This window comes from Ornithorhynchus anatinus, chromosome 5 (genome assembly GCF_004115215.2).
Source record: "Ornithorhynchus anatinus isolate Pmale09 chromosome 5, mOrnAna1.pri.v4, whole genome shotgun sequence".
Lineage (NCBI taxonomy): Eukaryota > Metazoa > Chordata > Mammalia > Monotremata > Ornithorhynchidae > Ornithorhynchus > Ornithorhynchus anatinus.
The window spans coordinates 61,106,124-61,124,805 of NC_041732.1; the positions used below are offsets into that span (position 1 = coordinate 61,106,124).

Consider the following 18,682-nt stretch of genomic DNA (forward strand, 5'->3'; position numbering starts at 1 on the left):
CAGATTTATATCACCTGTTGTTTCATATTTTCCACTCCACTTCATTTCGCCCCTCTATCAAGCCTCTATTATAAGCAGCAAAGACTAGCAGAAAGAGCACGAGCCAGGGCGTCAAACGTTCTGGGTTCTAATCCCAGCTCTGACAGTCTTCTAGACTGTGAGCTCGTTTGTTGGGTAGGGATCGCCTCGATCTGTTGCCAAATTGTACTTTCCAAGCGCTCAGGACAGCGCTCTGCACACAGTAAGCACTCAATAAATTCGATTGAATAAATGAATGAATGATGAATACTACTACTACTAATAATAGTGATACTAAGAGGAGGCAAAGCTTAGGCAGCACCTATAACACCTCTGAGGAGGTAAGTTCTAGCTTCTTTAAACTTGCCTTGAAAACCCTCTCTGGGCCTCCTTCTCCAGAGATTTTCAAGAAAAGGAGAGAGGGCTATCATTCTTGGAAATCTGAGACTCACTGTTTACTGGAGGCAGGAAGATTGATATTTGACTGCCTAAATTTCCTTCCGGGCTGAGGATCCTTCAATACCTCAGTTTCTCTAGGGCACCAAGTGCCTCCCGGCCCAACCTCCACTCTGGGAGCATTAGAAACATCCCCAAACGATCCCTTAGAATGTGCTTTGCTGTCCTTGAATAGGAAATAGGAAATCACGGTGCTGGCAGAGTCATGTAACTGTTTACACACTATTACAGGATCTAACTGCAGTGAAGAATAAACCAGTAAATGTTTATTGAAAGGATCCTGCTCTTGTCTCCAGTGTCCTGTGTACAATCTGGTTTTAGCCTAATGTGTTTGTCTAAACACTTATGTCTCTGATAAGTGGCACCATAAGATTGGATGATAGAGAAGCAGGAATTGTAAATCATCCAGGAACAGCCTGGAATTAGCTAAAATGTAATGAACTTCCCTGATTTTTAGACTCGGCAACTCTATTTAGGTGGGTAGTGGGGTTTGGAGGGGTGGTTGGCTCTATTATGTGCGACCTGGAGAGATTTCAGCTGGATCCCCCAATTTCTGAGGTGTCTGCTTTGTCTCATTTCACTGTCCAGACACCCTCAGGCTCCCAGGTTTGAGTTCATGTCCTGCCAGTGTTGGTTGTCTCATTGCTGTCCTACAAGCCACCATCTTGGATATTCCCTAGACGGGCACTCTAGAGGTCAAGCTCCTTGCAGAGAGCAACAAGTAAGGAACTTTTCACCTCATCTACACAGAAATCGGTCACAGAGCAATTAAGACACAAAGTCCTTGCCAGCCAACTCCCCCTCTGCACATCCTCAATCTCCTCCTTATTGTAGATTTGCTAATTCTCAGCATGCTACAGAGCCCATCCAGCCTTTTTAGAAAAGACTGATTTATGTCTTCCCTTAATTGTTTCCCAAAGTGCTTTGTATCCAGAGACCAAATAGAATGAGAGTGCAAGAGAGAGAGAGAGAGAGAGAGAGAGAGAGAGAATCCATTTATTTCAGGTTGAAATTTTAAAGCCCAATTCTCTCCCTGGCAAGACCATATTAAGGCGCTTACCTCCCATCAGATACCTCCTCAGAGCGTGAAGACCCTTGTCAGAGCCTCACTGTCTACGCAACGTACGCCGGGCTGGAAGGAAGGGCAAAGGGGACGTTAGGTCTTTGAGCAGGGACAGAAATGTTGACCCGGCACTTTTCTGAGGATGCTGTCATAGAGGGATTGCTGAAACTCCTTAATGCAGCACTGAGATAGTGCTCGCGTTAGCAGCTTTCTGGCACAATTTTGTTGTTGGTGGTGGTGGGGGAGGTTTGAGAAATTAAATCCTCACTGGGTTTTTCATTATTTTTGAAGAGAATGAAATTATAGGCTGCACGGGCTCACCTACTACTTGCCCAGTGGGAGGGGCTGGGCCAGCTTGGTTCATTTTAGCTCGCCAGAGAGAATGGAGAAAAACTTCCCATCATCCTGAGCATCACGAAACTCTTGGATTGGAGGCCAGCCAGGCTATTTTCATCCAGAGGCCCAGGGCAAGTTTCATAATACGTGGGCACTGGGTGGACCTTCCGGGGGTGAGACTTCCAGGGATGAGCATTGGGTGGAGATTCTGGGGGATCGGTGACAACTGATATAATGTCACAAGGACAGAGATGGTGACAGAGGCCTGGTGAAGTGGGACCTCGGTAATAATAATAATAATGATGATGGTATTTGTTTAGTGCTTACTATGTGCAAAGCTCTGATCTAAGCGCTGGAGGGGATACAAGGTGATCAGGTTGTCCTACGTCGGGCTTACAGTCTTAATCCCCGTTTTACAGATGAGGTAACTGAGGCCCAGAAAAGTTAAGTGACTTGCCCAAAGTCACACAGCTGACAAGCAGCAGAGTCGGGCTTAGAACCCATGATCTCTGACTCCCAAGCCCGGGCTCCTTCCACTGAGCCATGCTGCTTTTCAACCACTGACCATGGCTGCCCCCCAACGACCTGGGGAAAATGTAGGTTATTCAAGAACACTGGACATTCGTCCACAGACCTCCGAAGTGATCCATCCCAGCTGCCTGGACTTTCTCCTCCCTCCTGTCTGCCTACAGTATCTCACCTCATCTACCTCAAACACGTAACAGTCGTCAGTCGGTCAGTCTCACGTTTAAAACCCTCCAGGGAAGGAGACTTTGCAAATGTTCAATCAGTGGTATTAATTGAGTGCCTACTGTGGGCCGAGCACTGTACTAGATGTTTGGGAGAGCACAATACAGTCAAGTCCGTAAACACGCGTCCTGCCCACAAGGAGCTTACAGTCCATTATAGGGTTGTCCAGCCTTCACAGTTACAGGCTTAGCAGGTCTTTCTGGCAGTAGGAAGCAGAGTGGCCTAGTGGAAAGAGCGTGGGCCTCGGAGTTCAAAATCTGGCTCTTCCACTTGCTTGCTGTGTGACCTTGGGCAACTAACTTCACTTCTCTGGGTCTTAGTTACTTATCTGTCAATGCGGATTGAATATGCATCCAGCAAGCATATTACACACAGCCAGAACTGGAACCTGATATTCATTCATTCATTCATTCCATAGTATTTATTGAGCGCTTACTATGTGCAGAGCACTGTACTAAGCGCTCGGAATGAACAAGTCGGCAACAGAGACGGTCCCTGCCGTTTGACGGGCTGACGGTCTAATCACTTTCCACTAGGCCATGCTGCTTCTCCCATTGAATAGGTGTAAGGTGGAGAGGAGCAGGGAAGAGGGGGAAAAGGGAAGAGGAGAAAGGAAGGGAAGGAAAAATCGATCAATCAATCATTATCGAGAGCTTACTGTGTGCAGAGCTCTGTAATAAGCGCTTGGGAGAGGACAGTTGGCAGAGTTGGTAGACACATTCCCAGCCCACAAGCAGCTTACAGTCTAGAGGGGGAGGCAGGCATTTACAAAATAGATGAATACATTGTATATATTTACAGAAGTGCTATGGGGATGAAGGAGGGGTTAATAAGAAGAGAGAAGAGAAGGAGGAGAAAGAGGAGAAAGAGAAAGTTGGTATTTTTTGTTGGTATTTGTTAAGCGCTTACTATGTGCCGAGCACCGTTCTAAGCGCTGGGGTAGACACAGGGGAATCAGGTTGTCCCACGTGGGGCTCACAGTCTTCATCCCCATTTTACAGATGAGGGAACTGAGGCCCAGAGAAGTGAAGTGACTTGCCCACAGTCACACAGCTGACAAGTGGCAGAGCCGGGGTTCGAACCCATGACCTCTGACTCCCAAGCCCCGACTCTTTCCAGTGAGCCAGGCTTTTGATTGAATGTTCAATTTATTCTAAATACATTGACAAATGTTTTTACCTCTGCCAACCCATTATGGTGGAAGGTCCTTAGGGGCAGAGGCATCTGATGGTCCTGTTGTACTTTCCTGGGCATCCGGTAAAGTGTATTGCATTGTATTAAGTCCCTCTAGACTATAAGGTCACGGTGAGCGGGGAACATGCCTTTAAACTCTGTGGTAGCGTACTCTTCAAGCACTTAGTACAGTTCTCCTGTACTGTAAGTACTGGAGAAGCAGCGTGGCTCAGTGGAAAGAGCACGGGTTTTGGAGTCAGGGCTCATGAGTTCGAATCCCAGCTCTGCCACTTGTCGGCTGTGTGACTGTGGGCAAGTCACTTAACTTCTCTGTGCCTCAGTTCCCTCATCTGTAAAATGGGGATTAAGACTGTGAGCCCCACGTGGGACAACCTGATTCCCCTATGTCTACCCCAGCGCTTAGAACAGTGCTCGGCACATAGTAAGCGCTTAACAAATACCAACATTATTATTATTATTATTATTATTATTCTCCGCACAGACTAAGCATCCAATAAATAGCCTTGATTGAGCAGCGTGGCTCAGTAGAAAGAGCACGGGCTGGGGAGTCAGAGGTCATGGGTTCAAATCCTGGCTCAGCCTTTTGTCAGCTGTGTGACTTTGGGCAAGTCACTTCACTTCTCCCTGTCTCAGTTACCACATCTGTAAAATGGGCATTAAGACCGTGAGCCCCACGTGGGACAACCTGAGCGCCTGGTATCCGCCCCAGTGCTTAAAACAGTGATGTGCACATAGTAAGCGCTTAACGAACGCCATCATTATTATTATTATTATTCAGGAGGTGCTTAATAAATACCGTCACTACTATCGCAACTAGCTGGCAGTGGAATTGAAGCACTAATGAGAAAATGATCATTTCCGCGATGGTGAGGAGCTTTCTCCTGAACCTTAACCACGCATTTTACGTGAGCTGAAGTCTTATAATTGAGCTGCCAGAATTGTTTGTTTTCTGCATTGCAATGCAGAGAGGAAGGGAGATAAATTCAGCACATTCACGATGTTCGTTTGGATGACAGCCCTTCACCCCTTACTAAAAGGAGCAAAGGGAGTTCTCCTGTCCTGCTTTTGATGAAGAGAGGGGCTTCCCCGTCTTTCTTCAAAAGCAGCTATGCTCTCCCCAAATACCCCAAATGAGAGAAGCAGCATGGCTCAGTGGAAAGAGCCTGGGCCTGGGAGTCAGAGGTCGTGGGTTCGAATGCCCGCTCTGCCACTTGTCAGCCGGGTGACTATGGGCAAGTCACTTCACTTCTCTGTGCCTCAGTTACCTCATCTGAAAAATGGGGGATGAAGACCGTGAGCCCTACGTGGGACAACCTGATTACCCTGTACCTACCCCAGTGCTTAGAACGGTGCTCTGCACATAGTAAGCGCTTAACAAATACCAACATTATTATTACCTGACCCAGGAGCAGCTGACAACAAAGAGATCGGGGAGCCTGTCTCGGACCCCAGTCCGATTTTCTTACATGGGGGAAGATAGTTTCTCTCCATTCTCCCCTTCTTGACTGTAGGATATTGTGTGTATTGTATTGTATTGTGTGTATAGAGAAGCAGCGTGGCTCAGTGGAAAGAGCACGGGCTTGGAAGTCAGAGGTCATGGGTGCGAATCCCTGCTCTGCCACTTGTCAGATGTGTGACTGTGGGCAAGTCACTTCACTTCTCTGTGCCTCAGTTACCTCATCTGAAAAATGGGGATGAAGACTGTGAGCCTCACGTAGGACAACCTGATGACCCTCTATCTCCCCCAGCGCTTAGAACAGTGCTCTGCACGTAGTAAGCCCTTAACAAATACCAACATTAATATTACTGTACTCTCCCAAACACTTAGTGGAGTGCTCTGTACATAGTAAGCACCCAATAGATAGGATTGATTGATCGATTCCCTAGAGACATATCCAAACTGCCCATATGCCTTTCAGAGGCTGAGATAGAAAATGAAACAAACAAACCAACAAACCAAACGGCCATCCCTACTGGAATTCAGGGCATCTCTCCCGAGAAAGACAGACACGGAGTCCCTTCTGCATCACCCTGACTTGCTTCCTTTATTTGTCACTGGTCCCAGACGCACAGAATTTGTTTACATATCTGTAATTTATCTGTATTAATGTCCGTCTCCCCCTCTAGACTGTAAACCCGTTGTGGGCAGGGAATGTGGCTCTCATATTGTCGTATTGTACTCTCCCAAGTACAGTTCTCTGCGCACAGAAAGCGCTCAATAAATATAATTAACTGACAGTTTAAGGAGGTCGGGTTTACTGCTGGTTGGTTCTTCATAGATTTACTGGCCTCCTTCCCACTTCTAACATTTTTTTCCTCGACGCCGAGTTCCACTCTCTATGGAGGCTGGGAGATGGGTGATTCCAGATTCCTTCCCCACTGTGTGTTCTCTCACCTCTAGCCCCTTCCTAGGTGTCAGGTTCTGCTGGTTTGGAGAGCAGGAAGGGCAAACTTTTCCCTGAAACTTTATTTCCAGGATCTAAAGTTAAGCCTTCTCTATTTCCAGCAGTGTGGCCCAGTGGAAAGAACACAGGGAAGCTTTGCCACTTGCCTGCCGTGTGACCTTGGACCAGTCATTTCTCTTTGCCTCAGTTTCATCATCTGTGAAATGGGGAATCGACACCTGTTCCACTTCCTATTTAAACTGTGATCCCCAGGGACAGGAACTATGTCTGACCTGATTAGCTAGTGTCTAACCCAACACTTAGTACACTGCTTAACACATAGTAAGCACTTTAATAATAATAATAGTAGTAGTAATAATAATAATGATCTGCTTCACTACTGACTGGCTTTTATTCATTCATTCATTCATTAAAGAGCATAGGCTTTGGAGTCAGGGCTCATGAGTTCAAATCCCAGCTCTGCCACTTGTCGGCTGTGTGACTGTGGGCAAGTCACTTAACTTCTCTGGGCCTCAGTTCCCTCATCTGTAAAATGGGGATTAAGACTGTGAGCCCCACGTGGGACAACCTGATTCCCCTATGTCTACCCCAGCGCTTAGAACAGTGCTCGGCACATAGTAAGCGCTTAACAAACACCAACATTATTATTATTAGTAGTATTTATTGAGCGCTTACTATGTGCAGAGCACTGTACTAAGCGCTTGGGATGAACAAGTCGACAACAGATAGAGACAGTCCCTGCCGTTTGACGGGCTTACAGTCTAATCGGGGGAGACGGACAGACGAGAACGATGGCACTAAACAGCGTCGAGGGGAAGAACATCTCGTAAAAACCGATGGCAACTAAATAGAATCGAGGCGATGTACAATTCATTAACAAAATAAATAGGGTAACGAAAATATATACAGTTGAGCGGACGAGTACGGTGCTGTGGGGATGGGAAGGGAGAGGTGGAGGAGCAGAGGGAAAAGGGGAAAATGAGGCTTTAGCTGTGGAGAGGTAAAGGGGGGATGGCAGAGGGAGTAGAGGGGGAAGAGGAGCCAAGAGGAGCTTTTATCAGCAAGGCGGGTTTTGCGGAGAGGGTGCGTGTGTGTTTGACTGAGTTTATGTTTGTGCACAAGGAATTCATTCAATAGTATTTATTTATTCAATAGTATTTATTGAACGCTTACTATGTGCAGAGCACTGTACTAAGTGCTTGGAATGTACAAATCGGTAACAGATAGAGACAGTCCCTGCCCTCTGATGGGTTTACAGTCTAATCGGGGGAGGCGGACAGACAAGAACAATAGCAATAAATAAAATCTAGGGGAATTGGATCCTACACCCTTGATCAGCTACTGCTCCGGATCGTCTGGGTTTATCACATGCCCCTTTTGTTTTTCCAGTGCCAAGCAGAAAATGATGAGTGTCCTGGGCAGCTGGGCGGCACTGACTACTTCAACCTTTGTGGGGAGAGGTGAGGCCAAGGCCTAATAACGTTGGTATTTGTTAAGCGCTTACTATGTGCCGAGCACTGTTCTAAGCGCTGGGGTAGATACGGGGGAATCAGATTGTCCCACATGAGGCTCACACTTAATCCCCTTTGGCCCCCACACCTCCACCACACCTTGGCCTCCAGGGTCCTCTGCCTCCAGTCATCCCCGCCTTCCTCTTCACTCTGCACCCACTCCCTGCTCCCACCTGGCCACTTCCCTCACCCACTTTCCCCTCCCTCACCGCTTCACCCTGCCTCTGGTCCTCCTCCCGCCCAACACCCAACGCTGCACTCCCCGCTGACCGACAAAGTCCAGTCCCTAATTCGAAGCTCCCTCTTCCCCCCGATTTACTCCTGATGATGAATAATCCCCCCGCTCGCTCCGTAATGCCGAACCACTAATAAGATTAAAACATATCTCCTTCTTACAGCATCGATTCATAATGCTGATTTACTGTTACTTCTCAGCTGCTACAGAACGGATGCGCGTACCCGTCCCCTTAATCTCTATCCATCTCCCCGCTGCTGAGGAATAACTGGTAATTAATACCTTTCCGTCTCCCAACCCCTGCCAGATATGACTGCCTATCAATACTCACCTGGCAGCCTGCCACCGAACCTTCTTAAGCTTCCGCTCCTATCAGCCGCGATCGGAGCCAGGTAATCCCGCCATCTCTGGAGTCCCGTTTTGTGGAGTCCAAGATCCTCCCCACCCCCGCTCGGATTCCTTGCCGCTGGCTGGTATTCCCTCAAGGAGAAGAGGATTCCCTGCTTTGCTTTCCTACCGTGCCGTTCTCCCCTCACCGACCTCAGACCCCTACCTGCTGTCCGGGGGAGCTTAGCTAGAGCTCCTCCGACGCCCTGGGCAGCCGCCCTGGGCTGGTGGCACAGCGGACCAAATCATCCACGAGGACTGGAAGTCTAGGGAGGCTCTGAGCTGGGGAACGAGCCTAGTGAGCTGTAAGAAGAGACCCCAAGTGAGCTTTTAACTGGAAGCGTTTGAAACCCAACCCCAGTGCTAAATGCTAAGGGCTCATTGTGGGCTTGGAACGTGTCTCTTATACTATTGTACTGTACTCTCCCAAGCGATTCATACAAAGCTCTGCACACAGTAAGTGCTCAGTAAATACTTTCGACTGACTGACTGGCCAAAGGATGACTCGGGTGAGGCTAGTGAAGGTTGGACCATGATTGATGCCGGTTTGGTTCTCCTCCCTCACAGGGATGGGATGGGACTTGGGAGAGGCCGAGCTACGGAATAAATTCCTGCCACCAGTTCGGAAATGACAGCTGGGAGGGAAACCAGGCTCTCAGATCCAAGATCTTTTTGGCTGGAGAGAGAGAGAGGCTAATGGGTCATCAAGGGGAGGTTTTTTTTGTTTTTTTATGGTATTTGTTAAGCACGTACTATGTGCAGACCCTGTTCTAAGCACTGGGCTAGATACAAGATAATCAGCTTGGACACAGTCCATGTCCCACATGAGGCTCACAGCCTTCGACCCCATTTTACAGATGAGGGAACTGAAGCACAGAGAACTTAAGGGACTTACCCAAGTTCACCAGCAGACAAGTGGCAGAGCCAGGATTAGAACCCAGGTCCTTGGGACTCCCAGGCTCTGATTCTATCCACTAGGTCATTTGGCTTCTGTAACTACTGCCCCTCACCCCCATTGCTGACCCTCATGCAACCCAATCTATCAGTAAATAGTATTTACTGAATCTTACTGTCCACTGAGCTCTATACTAAATCCTTGGGAGAGTTCAGTACAATAAAGTGAGTAGAAATAATCCCTGCCCTCAAGTTTACAATTTGGTGGGGGAGAGACGTACATTGAAATGAATTGCAGGTAGGGAAAGAAACAGAATATAAAATGTGTTCATAAGTGTCATCAAGTGAATGGGATGGGATGAGTACCTAAGTGCTTAGGGGATACAAATTCAAGTGTAGGGGAGATACAGAAGGGAAGGAAAATAGGGTGGAGAGAAAAGAGGGAAGGCTTCCTGGAGAAGATATGATTTTAATACAGCTTTGAAAATGGGGAGGGTAGTGATATGACGCATATAAATAGGGAGGGAGATCCAGGCAGGAGCAGGAGGTGTGAATAAGAGATTGATGCCAAGAGAGATGATAGTGATGTACAGTGAGCAAGTTGGCGTTGGAAGAGTAAAGTGAGCAGATTGGGTTCGAGTGGGAGGTTAGCGAGGTTGGGTTGGAGGTAGGGAGCTGATTGATTATCTTCAAGTGGATAATAAGGAGTTTCCCTTTGCTGTGGAGGTGGAGAAGCAATGACTGGAGGTTTCTGAGAAGTGGGGAGGCAAGATGCAGAACTGTGCTTCAGAAAAATGCAACGGGCGGCAGAGTGAAGCCTAGACCCTGGCCTCAAAGCCATCGGATGTCCTGTTCAGTAGCTGGGCGTTGGTGGCAAGGCTCGGGCGATCCTGTCAGCACAGTGGCAGAGGGGAGAGAGCAGTTCTGGCCTCGGGCCTGATGCCTGTGACTGGAGAGGCCGGCGCGTCTGCTTTTAATAAAACATAACGAAGCGTAGGATCATAAAATATTTCTTTTAATTCAGTGCTCCCGCGAGGGTGGGTAATAATCACTAGGCAGAGCATAGGATTGCCTGGCTTCTAACTGGTGTGAGGCTGAGAGCTTCCCTGGGCCGGGCAGGGGGTCGGGGGGCTGGATGGGGGCGGGAGGCAGGGGGTTGGGGAATCTGGGAGGATGTGGGGGAGAGAACCCCACACACCTACCAGATCTGATCTGATGTCTCCCCTTCCTGAGCTTCTTGCAAGCTCCCCAGGCCAGGAACAGCTTGCTAGGAGAAAGGCCCATGAGGCTCTCAATCCATCCATCAATCCTCGGTGTTTATTAAGCGCTTACTACGTACAGAACACCATACTAAGTGCTGACCTCTTCCTCCTGCCCAGAAGGAGGGGCAGAAAAGCAGTGAGTGACAGCGTCCTGGGCCGTACTCCCACCAAGCAGACGTGACTGGGAGAGACGATGACAGGCTTGGTTGGAACTTTGGAGAGTGGTTACTTACCCCTCACTTTCCTCTATGTGGACCCGTCCAAGGACCAAATTGGGGCAGAGATGGGCAGAGGTCTAGGTGGTCAACGAGGGCATTCGGTGGGAGAAGTTGGCTGATGGGGTGTGTCAATTAGTAGAATTTACAGAGTCCCTACTTGTGTATATAACAAAGCAGGTATTTAATAATCATTATGGTATTTATTAAATGCTTACTCTGTGCCAAGCTCTGGGGTCAATATGAAGTTGGATACAGCCCCAATCCCACATGGGGCTCCAGGTTTAAGGGGGAAAGGGAATAGGTATTTTATCCCCACTTTGCAGATGAAGAAACTGAGGCACAGAGAAATGAAGCTACTTGCCCAAGGAAACACAGCAGACAGGACTAGAACCCAGGTCTCAACAGCTCCTATTCTTTTTTCTTTATTTTAAATAGTATTTGTTAAGCGCTTACTGTGTGCCAAGCATTGTACTAAATGCTGGGGTAGATACGTTAATCGGGTGGGACACAGTCCTTGCTCCACATAAAGCTCACCGTCTTAATCCCCATTTCACATAGGAGGAAACCGAGGCCCAAGTTAAGTGACTTGCCCAAGGTCAAAGAGCAGTCAAGTGGTAGAGCTGGGATTAGAATCCAGGTCCTCTGCTTCCCAGGCACGAAATCTTTCCACTAGGACAAACAACAGAGCTAAACTGGGTAATAGCTTGAGTGTGGAAAGATGAATAGATGAGTAAATGCATAGAGTTGGAAAATCGATATATGCCTAAGTGCTAAAGATTGCTTTATATACCTAAGTGCTAAGAGTGGTTGTTGGTTTGATATGCCCTGGAATAGTGGGAATGAATCAGGGAAAGCCTCATGGAGGAAGTAGGATTTCAGGGACTTTCGAAGAGGGAGAGAGCCGTATCCTTCAGGACATCCTGGGACGCAGTATGGCCTAGTGGATAGAGAACAAGCCTGGGAGACAGAAGGACCTGGGTTCTAATCCCTGCTCCGCCACTTGTCTTCTGTGTGACCTTTCTATGACCCAATCACCTCATCTGTAAAATGGAGATTAACTGTGAGCCCCACATGGGACGTGGCCCCTGACCAATCCGATTAGCTTGTATCTATCCCAGGGCTTACTACAGTGCCTGGCACAGAGTAAGTGCCTGACAAATACCATTAAAAAATATATTACAACGGGGAGAAAACCCCAGACCAAGGGAAGGGCGTATGTGAGGACTGGGGGCAAGAGAGGGGAGAGGGAGCTTTGGAAGGAGGTTGATTTGGGAGGAGAAAAGAGCACCGAGTGGGTAGCGGATGGAGCCGGGTTTTGCTGTGGTGAGACTCTTTAATGTCATTACTCTCCGTGATAACTTTAGTGAGCTCCTACTGTTTTCCTGGCCCTGGACTGGAGCTGGGAAGCACACAGGAAAAGACAAAGGTGTGGCATTATACAGGGTGTAACCCCGACAGTTCTAGCAGAAGGATGTCTCTGTACGATCTTTTCAGAGCAGAAAGTGGGTCGTCTACAGACCTCTCTTAGCAGCTGTGGGTATTCACCCACCCCCGCAGGGTGGTGGCAGAGAAGGAGCAAGTCTTGAAGCGTTCAGGCTTCAGAGGGGACTTGTGGAAAGAGATTGGGACTCATTCAAGAGGCCCAAGCCCTGCTGAAATCACATCTCCTCCAGGAAACCTTCTCAGACTAAATTCTCATACGCCCATCCTATTTTTCCTCCTTACTGCCTCACCCATGCACGTGGTCGTGGTCCCACTTTAGTACTCTCCTCTCCACCATCTTTAGTTTCTCAGCACTTACGTCCATATTCTTACACTCAGTTCCTTCCTTTCCTTGTGATTTATTTTAGTTTCTATCTCCCCAACTAGATTACAGACTCTTTAACGGTAGAGATCATGTCCACCGAACGTATAGTATTCGCCGAAGAGATCGGTACAACACTCTGCACGGAGTGCTTCTTAAATACCACTGATGGATTGATCAGTCCCAGCTCTGCTGTGTGATCTTAGGCAAATCACTTAGCCTCTCTGTGCCTCAGTTACCTCGGCAGTAAAATGGGGATTAAATAAATACTTGTTCTCCCTCTCCCTTAGCCTGCGAGCCCCGTGTCCGAAAGGGATTTTGTCTGATCTGATTACGTTGTGCCTATCAGCCCATGACACATAGTAAATGCTTAACGACTATCCCAGTGATGATGATGATGATCAGTCATTTAGTTATTCGCATTTATTGAACGCCCCCTCAGGTTCGCACCTGGAGAGTGTCCGGTACTCTACCAGTCTCGGCTATAGGAGGGAGAGTCAAGGAGAGGCCTACCCATTCCATTTCTAGCTTGGGCAGTGGCTAGCGAGTGGAAGTCAATCTGCTACAAGTCAAAACTCACCTGAGCTGGGCAGCAACGGCATGGGAGAGAGTCGAGAGCAGAAACTCAAGTTTACTGCATGGAAGAAGGCGATGGTAAATGGCTTCCGTATTTTTACCAAGAAAACACTATGGCTCCACTACCAGAACGATTGCAGGTGGAGGTGGGGCGTTCTGGGGGACAAGTGTCCGCGGAGTCGCTATGGGTCGGAAACAACTCAACAGCATAAGACAAGACACGATTTACTGAACACTTGCTATGTGCAGAGCACTGTACTAAGCACTTGGGAGAGTACAATATAACAATATAACAGACACGTGCCCTGCCCACAGTGGAGGACGATGATGATATAGGCATAAGGCCTGGACTGGGGGTCACGGTCTCCTGGGTTCTAAGAAATACATTCTACCCCAAGTTCCCCTGGGGCCGCACTTCCCATGGGGGTGACTCCAAAGGAAATGCTCCCTGGCATCCCTGACTTAGCACCCTCCCTAACCCTCACGTCGAGCCCGGAGCCAACTTGAAACCTTCCCCAACACGGCCGCCCCGCACCCAGCTGCACATCTTGTGACCATCACACAGGGCCCTCTCGATGGGAGGGAGATAGCTTTAATTAAGTCAGCCCTTTGTATTTTAAAGAGTTGGGTTATGTGCTCTACACGGGAAGCTTTTAGTAGTGAAAGGGGAAATACTAGTACGAATAATAATAAGAATTTGAAGAGTTTAATGACAACAACTATACATCCACAAATTTCACCTGAAGAGGTTAGAGTCAGACCTAGTGCCACCGCTGAGATCCAAAGGACGATGACCGGAAGGGGGGGGGGGGGTCTTTGAATCCCACCCTATCTGGCTCCACCATTCAAAAGCCCGGCGCTTAGAACAGTGCTCTGCACATAGTAAGCGCTTAACAAATACCGACATTAAATTAACATTAAAAGGACCGAGACAGCAGTACAATCAGCACAGCTCAGACATGGAGCACCCCTCCCTCTCCGCTGCTCTCAAGATTGGCAGAATCTTGAAGGGCAGAAGTTGCCTGGATAAGAAGTACCCGGGCACAATTATCAATCTATCGATCTCTGGTATTTATTGAGCCCTCACTTGAACACTGTACTAAGCACTTGGGAGAAAAGAGTACGGTAGTGTTGTTAGACACATAAGCCCTCACTTGAACACTGTACTAAGCACTTGGGAGAAAGGAGTACACGTGCCCTGACCACAAAGAGTTTAGAGTCTGGAGGGAGGAGACAGACACTAAAATCCATTATGGATGTGTACCTAAGTGATGTGGGGCTGAGGATGGGATGAATCCAAGGGCAAGGGAGATGCAAAAGGGAGAAGGAGATGAGGAAGTGAGGATTTAGTCAGGAAGACCTCTTGGCGACGTGATTCAGTAAGGTTTTGAAGAGAGTAAGCGTCTGTTGTATATGAAGGGAGAGGGAGTTCCAGCCCAGAGGGAGGGCGTGGGCAAAGGGTCAGCAGTGAGGTAGATGGGATCAAGGTAGAGTTAGAGGAGCAGAGTGTACAGGCTGGTTTGTAATACAAAATCAGCAAGGTAAGGTAGGAGTGGGAGAGTTGATTGAACTCCTTAAAGCCAGTGATAAGGAGTTTCAGTTGGATGCAATTGGGAAAATTATAAATAACAGTTCTTTCCTGCTCCAGTGCCTCCTTCACTCCACTGCAGCTCAAGCGACTTTTCTCCCAGCTTGCCTTTTGCACCACGGGCCACCTACCGTAGACTTAAACCGCAGCTGATCACGCTCCGGCCAACCTCATCCGACGGCTGCGAGACCCCTGCAGGGGCCTGCCACCTTCCGTCGCAGCTCCGAGGCCCTTGAGCGTTCTCTTCTTCCAGACCGCCACGCTGGCTCCTCGGGACCCCGCGCTGGGTCTCAGAGGAGCCTCATCCCGAGCCACCTTCCACCATCCCAGCGGGCAAAGAAAAACAGCGGCAGCCCGGCGCTGACCTCACAGAACCTCAAGGAGACCGGATGGCTGCTGCTGGAGCACTTGCTGTGGTCGTTGACTGGCCCCCTCCATTTCTGCCTCTGCACCAGGGACAGCTTGGCATGTGCCACCACGGAGATGAATATGTCAACTGATGGTATTCACTGAGCACTTACTGTGCGCAGAACCCTGGACTAAACGCTTTATTCAAGAAATAATAATAATGTTGGTATTTGTTAAGCGCTTACTATGTGCAGGGCACTGTTCTAAGCGCTGGGGTAGACACAGGGGAATCGGGTTGTCCCTCGTAAGGCTCACAGTCTTCATCGCCATTTTACAGATCCCTTCGGAGTCTTGGAGTCAAGCACTGACCAGGGTATTTTCCTGCAGCAACTCGGGCCTTAAAAGATCCTAAATAACTAGCGGAGAGAGCTCGGGCCTGGGACTCCAAAGTTCTTCTCCTGTCTCTGCCAGTGGCTTGCTGCATGACCTTGGACAAGTCCCTTGACTTCTTCCTCCAGACTGTAAGCTCTTTATGGGCCGAGAGGGTGTCTTCCAGCTCTGTGATAGTGTGCTCTCTCAAGCGCTTAGTACAGCGAGCACTCAGTAAATAATAATAATGGTGGCATTTGTTAAGCGCTTACTATGTGCAAAGCACTGTTCTAAGCCTGGGGAGGCTACAGGGTGATCATGTTGACCCACGTGGGGCTCCCAGTCTTAAACCCCATTTTACAGATGAGCTGAGGCACAGAGAAGTTATGTGACTTGCCCAAAGTCACACAGCTGACAAGCGGCTGATCCGGAATTTGAACCCCTGACCTCGGACTCCCAAGCCCGTGCTCTTTCCACTGAGCCAAGATGCTCCTCTAAATACAGCTGATTGATTTACCAAGCCAAGAGCGAAGCAGCCAGCCAACACCTTTTTCCCAGTTCCTCCTCTCTTTGCCAAGGCAGCGACCAAGGAGGAGTAGGAGATGGGGATCGCTCAATCAATGCTATTTATTGAGAACTTCCTGTGTGCAGAACACTGTACTAAGTGCTTGGGGATGACAGGAGAGGCTAGTGCTCTTACCTTGGTGAGTCACTCACTAACTGCCCCCAAAGTCCCTTGGCAACCACAGGCCGGGGCACTGAACCCCCTTGCTGGAGGGCAGGAAGCCTATGGCCCGTGTCCCCCTGTTAGACTGGAAGCTTCTCGAGAGGAGGGAATGTATTTACCAACACTATCATACTCTCCCAAACACTTAGGACACAACCTAGGCCTCTCCAATTGGCACAGAAGAGTCCGTTAAGGATGACCAGCCCCCGCCGTCTCTTTCATCCGCGACGTCCGCCACACCAGAAAGACTAGCCGAGGTGCAATATGGCCTAGTGGATAGAGTATAAGCCTGGGAGTCAGAAGGACCTGGGTCTAATGGCGGCTCCACCACCACTCTGCTGTAGTCCCCTCACTATTCTGTGCCTCAGTTACCTCGTCTGTAAAATGGGGATTAAGATCGCGAGCCCCAAGTGGGACAGGGAGTATGTCCAATCTGATGAGCTTGTATCTTCCCCAGCTCTAATACAGTGCCTGACACCTGGGAAGTGACTAACAGATGCTATAAAAGAGCTGGGTCCGTTATTCCATGACTGATCTGGGGGGTTAGTACTGCCCCTTGACGGGAGAGAGGATGGAAACAAAGCCTTCAGGTTGATAAAGGGCCGAGAGATGCTCACAGCCCATCCTCCCCCTCTCTGCTCCTCTCGGCAAAAAACACCGGGACACGAGAGCCGTTTATGCCGATAACCTAATGGCCAGACGCTTATCTGCCTTCCCCACACTGTGGGACACTCTTTTAATATGCCTCGGTGTCCGCTGTGGAAATGTGCAGGCAGAGGAGATAGGGGATGAAAATGCCCCTTTCCGTCACCAAGTGGGAGATGTTGGGAGAGAGCCCCAGGATGTGACTGTCACCCCCACTCCCCACACCCGTGTGCCTGATTTTTTTTTTTTGTGGTATTTGTGAAGATCTTACTAGATGCCCAGTACTAGGTGTCAAAACCTGTACTAAGCACTGAGCTGGAGGCCATATGATAAAATCTGTTACAGTTCTGTCCAACATGGGGCTCATAGTCTAACTAGGAGGGGGAGAATAGGAATTGAATCCCCATTTTACAAATGAGGAAACATAGGCCCAGAGAAAAGTAGTGACTTGCCAAGGTCAAACAGCGAACAAGTGGCACATCTGGGCCTAGAACCCAGATCTCCTGACTCTAAGTCCTGTGTTCTTCCCACTAGGCCCCGGTTTTTGTGGGAAGCTGCATTTGGGGGACAGGGGCAGGGAGGGGTGAATGGTCTTGTTGACTTCTGCAGGCAAAATGCGTTTTTGGAGCTGACTGAAATAGGGAGCCGAAGGAGGTGGAGGTGGTTGGGAATTTCTGCTTCCCAGAGAGCTTACCACTCTTCCCTCTGGATCTCCACTATCCCTATTGCAACCTTGGGAGACAGGGATGTGTTGAGGGATAGAGGGCCCTGAAGAGACTCAGGTAATGGGAAGACTCTTTTGGGGAATCATCCCATCTCCCTCCTACCATTCCTCTCCGAACTCCTCGAGTAAGTCGTCTATACCTGCTGTACAAGAGAGTTGGTAGACACAATCCCTGCCCACAAAGGGCTTATGGACGGGAGGGCGGGGGGATGGAGGTGGGGGGGAGAGGGAGGGAGGAGAGAGATCGCATCAGAATAACATCATGTAGTAGTAAGAATGCTTTCTAATTTGTCATTTGTGTTGTATTCAAATTTTGTAATGGAAACACAATGTCAATCAATCAATAAATCATATATATTGAACACTTACTGTGTGCAGAGCACTCTTGGGAGAGTACAATATAGCAGAGGTGGTATACGAACAATTGGATAAGCCCTGAACCAAGGAATGGGTAAAGAAATAATAGATTAAGATGAGGTACACGGTCTGGTTAAGTGTTTAGGCAGACTGGAGTGACGATGAATTTGATATCTCTTCCAATTGATGTGGGATGACTTCCTGGAGGGGGTGAGATTCCAGAGAGGGGCCGGTAATCTATGGAGGAGGGACAGTCCAGGTAGAGTATGTACTGGGAAGCAGTTTGGAAGCAGGAGGGTGATTCTCAGAAGAAGTAGATTTAGTAAATCTGAGAGGAGCGAAGTGGGGAGACTGGGGGCAGCCCAGGACCCCAGCATGGATCAGCCAGAAATGTCAGGGAGAGAAATCCAGGTCTCCATTCTGTGGATCAGAAGCCCTCCTAATCACGGGGAAGCAGCGTGGCTCAGTGGAAAGAGCCTGGGCTTGGGAGTCAGAGGTCATGGGTTCGACTCCCTGGCTCTGCCACTTGTCAGCTGCGTGACTGTGGGCAAGTCACTTAGCTTCTCTGTGCCTCAGTTACCTCATCTGTAAAATGGGGATTAACTGTAAGCCTCACGTGGGCCGACTTGATTACCCTGTATCTTCCCCAGCGCTTAGAACAGTGCTCTGCACATAGTAAGCGCTTAACAAATACCAACATTATTATTATTATAGGATCTGTGCCCAACCCAATTGCCTTGTACCCACCCCAGCGCTTAGAACAGCGCCTGGCACATTGTACATGTTTAACCAATTCCATAATTATCATTATTATC

The 18,682-nt window shown here is 48.8% G+C and overlaps 1 protein-coding gene and 1 non-coding gene across 3 annotated transcripts in view; one reads left to right on the plus strand and one right to left on the minus strand.

The window, feature by feature from the left end:
- The window catches only part of IGSF21 (immunoglobin superfamily member 21), a 404,504-nt gene that overhangs the window by 365,489 nt on the left and 20,333 nt on the right, over positions 1 to 18,682 (minus strand). The gene's annotated exons all lie outside the window — the stretch shown is intronic.
- Positions 12,966 to 13,103, plus strand: LOC114812339. Its single transcript, XR_003759995.1, has one exon. It is a non-coding gene; the product is annotated as a small nucleolar RNA SNORA7 (small nucleolar RNA).